Below are 8058 nucleotides of genomic sequence, written 5' to 3' on the forward strand. Positions count from 1 at the left end.
CGATTACCAGCCTTGGGCCTTCCAGACTACAAAATTTTTGTTATGAAAAGGAGGGAGTGGCCTTAGGGGTGCTTACTCAGACTCGTGGAAATGCGCTATGACCTATTGCATATTACAGCTCACCTTTGGACCCCATAGCCTTTATGTTTTTCTGGATACTTGGAACTGTTAGTACTCCTACAGTGAGACCCTCTTCCTCGTCTGATGTCAGGTCCACTGAGCCCCTGGATTTTCTTGTGCATGGAGCCAGGCTGCAGCCATTTCAAAAGGACAGAAGGGATATTCGTTCTGCAGAAAATGCAAAGATGCAGGAGTTCCTGACCACAAAAGACATTAAAAATTGGCCTTGGTGGAAAAGGCGGTATATTGTAAATGGCAGGGAGGAACTTGTGCCTATCGTGACTTGGAATGCGGAGTTCAATGGTTTGGAGGGTTCCTCCCAGGAGGTGCCATTGTGAATACCAGCAGGTGACATCCAGATGTACTGCCTTCCCCAATTGACTATCAGATGAGGAATATCAAAAACATCTTTCGTCCACCCGTAGGCCCACCATCACGATCACCCCCATACCAGTTACTGCCGCCAGCTCTACGAGTTACCCTGACACAAATGGAACTGGGTATTCTACTGAAGCCCAATGGCCAAAGCCTTCACATTTAAGTAACCTCAGAAGTTTTGTTCCAAAAAATTATTTTTTAAACGCCAACAGCACCAGTATGCAAGAATGATTAAGTGGGGGGCAAATGGATTAGTAAAAATAAGAATATACAATGTTACTGCAGCCAAACCCAACAAATGGAAAATTATACTTAATGGGGCATAGGGTGAAACCGATATGTTGTCCATCCCTGGAATCTGTAATATACCCGACAAGCAGGGTCATTATTGTTATTTGGCCACGCAACTGATAAATGATCAGATGTATTCCCAACGACTGTGCTCAGCTACAGAGATAATCACCTGTACTAAAAAAACCCCAATAACTGTTAATCTAACTTGCACCGTATTGCAATATACTCCTACCTATGGCATTGATGTAAATGACTCTCTACCCTTTATAAAGGTGTTTAACCAAGAGATGTGGTATAATACCTCACAGAAGAGGGATATGTTAGGACACTGGAGGACTATAAATAATGCCACATTAGGAACCATTAAATTCTCACTGCCCTTATCTAGATGTCAAATTACTTCCACCTATCCAAATTGCTCAAAAGGGGCTGCCATTAGGTTGGCGCAACAAAGGGCCTGGATCTCCCCCAGGAAGAAAAGGGATTTAACCGGACACCTATGGGATGGTGCAAATAGTGTAGCTGCAATTTGGAATATCCACAAAAGTCAAGAACATGAAAAATTAGGCCAATTAGAACAAGACACAGGCCTCATTACTGGAGCACAGTTAACCCAAGTCCAGGTTGGCACTGGTAAATTACATGTTATCTCTGACCTTAGTGCAATGACCCAGAAACTTGTAACCAATATGATACTCAGCATAGCTGAAGCTGGAGAGGCATCACAGTGGATTCGGCTTGATCAGAAGTTCAGGATACTTTGAATGACCAACTCAAGGCCATTCGGGGTGACCTCGACCATCAGACCCGGCCCACTGCCTTGACAGCAGATTCAGGTGTGCCACCTAACTTATGGCCATGGAGACATGCCTGGAGGTTTTCTGGATGGAAATGCAAATGATCTCAATGCTCCTTTCAAGCTTATGGACTAACTGGAGGTGTGTAGGCTCCCACATACCGAATCCTTCCCGGTGCATGGGAAGGATGCATATGGGGTTGGGTAATTCACCAAGATATTTGGGAAATCAAGCCACCTAGTAGCCCTAATCAATTTATAGTCAGTGCTCCTAAAATAATGTCCGATATCTGGATAGGAATAGGAACTCATTGGACATTTTGGCCATTGGAACCTCCACAGCTCCAGTGTATACGCAAACTAAATCCAGGAGAAGTCGTTACTGTTTATGATAGTGTCTGTTGGGAAGGTATGGGACAGGGCCAAGACCTGGCAGGACACCAACTATTTCAAGCTAATGATAGCTGTGTACTTGTTAAAGCCACCATACTGCAAAATATCCAGGCTGGTGCTCTGTCCCAAGCCCCACATGTCCAGTGAGGAGTGCTGCCTTCATATGTTAGATGTAAGACAGGCTCTGGCTTTTTACCTAGAACATACAAAGCAGTTCAGGAAGTCTTTATTGCTACAGCCGCATGCATGAAAGGTTGGCCGATCTCCACTCAGTGGCTCTCCAATTGGATCACTTCTTGTGTCCATACTTGTTACAATCTGGCGGGGGTTCCCCCACTGCCAATTGTGAGGGCACACTTGACTACATACACATACATACACATGCACACTGGCCACAGGACTTTACTAGTTCTCCCTTCCCAGACGGCCGGGGGAAGCCAGGGATAATTAGTGGGTTATGGGAATTAGAAGATGAAAATTCACTAAAAACAATGATATTTCTGTATTTATTATTAAATCCCCAGATACCCACCAATCCCCATCCTCCTTCCGATGAGCTATAAATATCTAAGGGACTCAGCTACTGATCCTGCAGTCAGTTCCTGCCCTTCCCCACTTTCTAAAGCAGCACTTTTAACAACAGGGCAGGGAAACATGTAAATACTTTGAATGAAATTCCAGAAGCTGCTGAGCATGGAGAAGTTAAAATGAAACCAAGGTTCCATCTCTCCAAGGAGCTGGCCCATAGTGCAAAGTAACAGACACTCTCCAGAAATCTGAACTGGCTACTTCATAACTGGTAAAATGTTATTAATCTGTTCGCTTTGGGAATTACCAATAAGAGAAACAACCCAGTGGCAGTTATATCCTGAGGAAAAGATCTCATGTGTCTTCAGATCATACTCATTTGTAACCTGGAACTTTATACACTAAAATGCCTAATTCATAGCCCTACAGGGATTGCCTGGTGTCACTACAGGACAGAATTAAGGTTGGTGCCTTAGTTGTGAATTTTCATCCCCTAACATATTGCAATTACTGTTAAGTGGGTTTGACAAAATTTATTTTTGTCTATTTCTTTCTTTTAATTTCAATAGATAGCGATAATTATTTTTAAGCCCTTTTTTCAATGTTTACAATTTCAATGTTCAGAGCTGTGGGAAGTTATGGGAGTCATCAGACAACAAATATTTAATTACAGTAACTGCTGAGATTCCAAAAGCCAAATCATATAACTGTTCAAAGAGAAATTGTCAATGTCACATGCAAAAGATACAGTGTAAATATCCTTAAATCAAACTCGACTTTCTCCAGAAGCATTTCTGTACATTATCTATGTAAATATTTTTTTGTGTATGTGTACAGTAAAAACTAACATTACTGCAATTTATTCATACAAATCTAATCATTTCAAGCATAATTTTAAGTAATGAAATACTTGAATTCTTTCACTTCCTCATAGACTTTAAGGTCAGAAGGGACCATTATGATCATCTAGTCTGACCTCCTGCACAAAGCAGGCCACAGAATCCTACCCATCCACTTCTATAACAAACCCCTAACCTATGTCTGAGTTACTGAAGTCTTCAAATGGTAGTTTGAAGACCTCAAGCTGCAGAGAAGTGCAGTGGAAGTGACCCATGCCCCACGTTGCAGAGGAAGGCGAAAAACCTCCAGGGCCTCTGCCAATCTGCCTCGGAGGAAAATTCCTTCCCGACCCCATATATGGCTATCAGCTAAACCCTGAGCATGTGGGCAAGACTCACCAGCCAGCACTCAGGAAAGAATTCTCTGCAGTAACTCAGATCCCATCCCATCTAACATCCCATCACAGACCACTGGGCATACTTACCTGCTGATAATCAAAGATCAATTGCCAAAATTAAATGCCAAAATTATGCTATCCCATCATACTACCCCTTCCATAAACTTATCAAGCTTAGTCTTAAAGCCAGATATGTCTTTTGCCTCCACTACTCCCCTTGGAAGGCTGTTCCAGAACTTCACTCCTCTAATGGTTAGAAACCTTCATCTAATTTCAAGTCTAAACTTCCTAGTGTCCAGTTTATGCCCATTTGTTCGTGTGTCCACATTGGTACTAAGCTTAAATATTCCCAGACTGGAATGTTTCATTTCAGGATAATTACTGCCTCCCTGTGATGTATTTTACTCTCAGTACCGTAACCCTCTTGAGATGTAGCTCCTGTCTGGGAGCTCTGCTGAGGCCAGTGGCATTATGATCAGAAGGTGACACACTGACAAATGAGCAGAGACACATGTGGGAGGGTGGAGGACGAGGTAACATGGAGCCTACCAGGGTTGAACATGGCCCTAAGAGCAAACACCCTCTCCTCTCTCCCACCTCCCAGAGTCAGTAACTCTGATAAATTGTTCCCTGAAATCTAAATACCCCAGTACAAGAGACAGTGATTAACGAAGTTAACTTACAGGCTGCAGTGCCAACCCCCTGCCTGGATGAGGAGGAGGAGGCTCTTACCTTCTAAACAGGGACGGCTGTTTTCTAGTAAAATCACTAAAAAGGAAGGAGAAAACTCACAAGAGGTTCCTTCTCACGCTCACATCTGTGAACTCGAATACTCTCTCAGTCCTCAAAGAGAGATCTGGAAAAGGAGACTTGCTGAAGCAAAGTCACAGGGGTCTCTGAGGTTTCCGTAGCCCCTCGCCCCTGTCCTGCCTGGCTGATGTTAGCATCTCTCTGTGAGGTCACCACCATCCCACCACTTTTGACCAACAGTCTAAGGTCCTGCAAAAGGCCTTTGTGATGTCACTGCCACACCCTGCCCTTGCTGTGCCAATGTCCTGCCCTTGGCCAGGCACTTTCGAGGTTTGAGCTGTGGATCACCCCACTCAAGGATCGTTCATTCTAGGCAGCAAGCCGGCTAGACAGGAAAACATCAGACGCTGCTCCCAATGCTACACGCAGTTTTTCAGAAATTAGTCGACTTTATGGCCAGAAGAGACCATTAGAGCATCTAATCTGATCCCCTGCATATCACAGGCCTCCTGTATGACACAATAGCTACTTTTGGAGCAAACACATTCCAGAAAGGCATCTAGTCTTCATTAAATGCCATCAGGAGATGGAGAATCCACCGCTTTCCTTGGTAGCTTGTTCCTGTGGTGAAACATCGTCGCTGTTGACTATTTGTGCCTTATTTGTAATATGAATTTGTCTCTTTTCACCTTCCAGCCATTGGGTCTTGTTATGCCTTTCTCTGCTCATTAAAGAGCCCTTTAATATCCAATCTTTTCTCTCCATTAAGGCATTTAAACACTTCAATGAAGTCACCTTTCAATCTTCTTTTGATAAGCTAAACAGGTCGAGCTCTTTCAATAGCTCACTAGAAGGCATTTTTCTCCAGTCCTCAGAACATTTGGTGGCTCTTTGCTGCCCCAGCTCCAATTTCACATCTTTTTCAAATGACACCAAAACTGGAGGCAGTATTCCAATATCATTCTCATTGATGCCGTGTCACTTCCTGTGACGTTATTGACATAATCTGTAACTGTATAGATCACTGTTGTGACCACTGTTCTATATTTGCAGCCAATATTGTAGAAAGGTTGTCGTGTAAAGGGTCTATGGAGAGGTTCTGATTGGCTGATTATAATTATGCTATCTCTAGATGTGTATCATTTTTGTAGTTGATGTTATGAATATTGGCTTTATGCTGTCCATATTTCAAACATGTGCTATGCTTCCGAGGAACACCCCAGACAAGTTGGTGTCAGTTCTGCCTAGCCTGCTTGATGTCCCACTAAGGACCATCAGCCATACACTCGATCCATTGAACGAAGGCAGATACACCTTGTGACTCAGCAAGGTATGCAGGGACCTGCCTATGGACAGAACTCTAAGGTTTTTCTACGTCACGTGCTGGATAGAGTGTCCTTGAGACAAAGAAAGCGAAGACCACATGGCAAGAGACTATAAAAGGCTGACGCCTCGTCTCCAATCCTGCTTCATACCTCTGGAGGGACTTTGCTACAAACTGAAGCTCTATACACAAAGGACTGAATGACCCATCCCAGCTGTGGATGGACTCTAGAGACTGGATTTGAACCTGCAGTTTATTCCATCACTGCTACAAGCCTGAATCAAGAACTTTGCCATTACTGCATGTGAAGGGTTAAAATCCATGTGCATTTTATATAACAACCTGGTCTATGGATTGTGCCAGCTCTTTTTCAGACCTAAAGTCCAGAATATGGTCAAGGGATCAGAGGCCTAGCAAATAGTGATCGGCTAAGAGAAAGCTGGGGTAAACAGAAAGCCTTGCTTGCTAAGATAGGCGTGGTCAGCATATTGCCAGGTGTTTTGTGTTTCACTCTTTATATTTGGCACCACCGTCTTTCCCTTTAGTCTTGTAGTTTACCAACAGTAAAATTAAACATCTCTTCAGATACAAGGGAGTGTTTGTGTTCATTCTTGTTAGCTACACAGGGGTTTGATGTAGCTACTGGGAGATTAGACCACCTGGTATGCCTAGCCAATTTGCTGTTAGCGCTCCTGGAATAACACTCAACATTTGAATGGGGTTAGGGAATCCATGGACATTTTGGCTGTTAGAACCCCCTCAGCTTCAGTGTATACGTAAAGTGAAACCAGGGGAAGTTGTCACTGTTCATGGTAATGTTTGCTGGGAGGGTAGGGGACAAGAAACTACCCTGACATGACACCTACTTTTTCAAGCTAATGATAGCAGTGTGTATGTTAAAACCACCATGTTGTGAGATACACATTTTAATCTCACTACCACTGCAGAGAATCATATTATTTACTGGCCTGCAGATAGCATTTTACAAGTAGCCTTTAGGTTCCAGATACCCTTTAATTGGACTAGTTTAGTACCTGATCGGTTTCAAGATTTGCTTTAATTGTTACCAGAGGTTCAAAGAATCTTTGAAGTACAAGGGCAAATTCACATGCTTCAAAATATATATCAGGTTGAAAAGAATGCCTTTCATACAGCTTATAGAGTGTCTACTTTATGTACTAAGTATGATGTATTGTGCTTTATGACTAAAACTGTACAACAACTCCATCATATTACTGTGAGAATGTTACTGCTTGTATTTTTGTTATTTAGTTTAGGATTATGTTGTTGTTAAAGGACATGATAATAGTAATACCTTTCATGTCCAGGCTAATCATGCATTGTCATTACATCCAATTAAAACCCCTAAGGTTGAAACATCTGATGTAGAATCTGAAATCCATGGCTTAATGCAAATAGAGGTTTGAGAATATTTGTTGTACTAGAAGTACAAAAGGGGGGAGATGTGGAAGTAGAGCAAGAACTGATAGGGATTTGAAGGGGATTTCAATGCATGACAGTCTCTGTTAGCAAGAGTCAGGCTAGCTGTAACCATAACAACACGAGATTTGTAGAAGTGAGGATTGTGTGAGCCGAATGGGAAAGAACTGTGTGAGAAGTTGTTGCGACCTTGTGTCGATAATGAGGTATGTAGACTGTAGTCTAAATAGAAGTGAGAAAAATAAGATATCGAGATGACCTATGTATAAACAAAATGCAGCTGTTGCTTATTATTGTATGTAACAAAAGGTATAAATGCTGCTGTAATTGATTAACTGTAGAGAAACCTGCCTAGGAGGGGGAAACTCTGTGTCCTAGTGCACTCTCTCCCTCTATGCAATTGCTTGAGAAATAAAGTATCTGACTTTGCTGCACCCAACCAGAGAGTGAGAACTATGTTTTTCTCCAACTACACTAAAATGACAATGGTTGGAACTCTCCATTTCTCCCTGTCTTTGGATTGACGGGCACTAAGAGCTGTAGCTACAGTTGAGGAACCAGGCAATAGGATAGCTGCTCAGACCTCCATACTAGCAGCTTTCTTACATATAGGTAGATGGGTCAAAATTGGAATTGATGTCGTGACTTGATTCCCATAGGGGATCAATCTGTCTAAGGCTGAGTCTACCCTTCAAACACTGGAAATATTCTTCTGACAACCTAACACTGTCTGCACTGGGGTTCAGGTCACATTAACTACTTCTCTCAGAGGAGTGGATTTTTCACACCCCTGAGACG

The 8058-nt window shown here is 42.7% G+C and overlaps 1 protein-coding gene across 1 annotated transcript in view; it reads left to right on the forward strand.

The window, feature by feature from the left end:
- The window catches only part of LOC115642642 (zinc finger protein 436-like), a 936374-nt gene that overhangs the window by 138471 nt on the left and 789845 nt on the right, over positions 1–8058 (forward strand). The window lies entirely within an intron of this gene.

Source organism: Gopherus evgoodei, unplaced genomic scaffold (assembly GCF_007399415.2).
Source record: "Gopherus evgoodei ecotype Sinaloan lineage unplaced genomic scaffold, rGopEvg1_v1.p scaffold_43_arrow_ctg1, whole genome shotgun sequence".
Lineage (NCBI taxonomy): Eukaryota > Metazoa > Chordata > Testudines > Testudinidae > Gopherus > Gopherus evgoodei.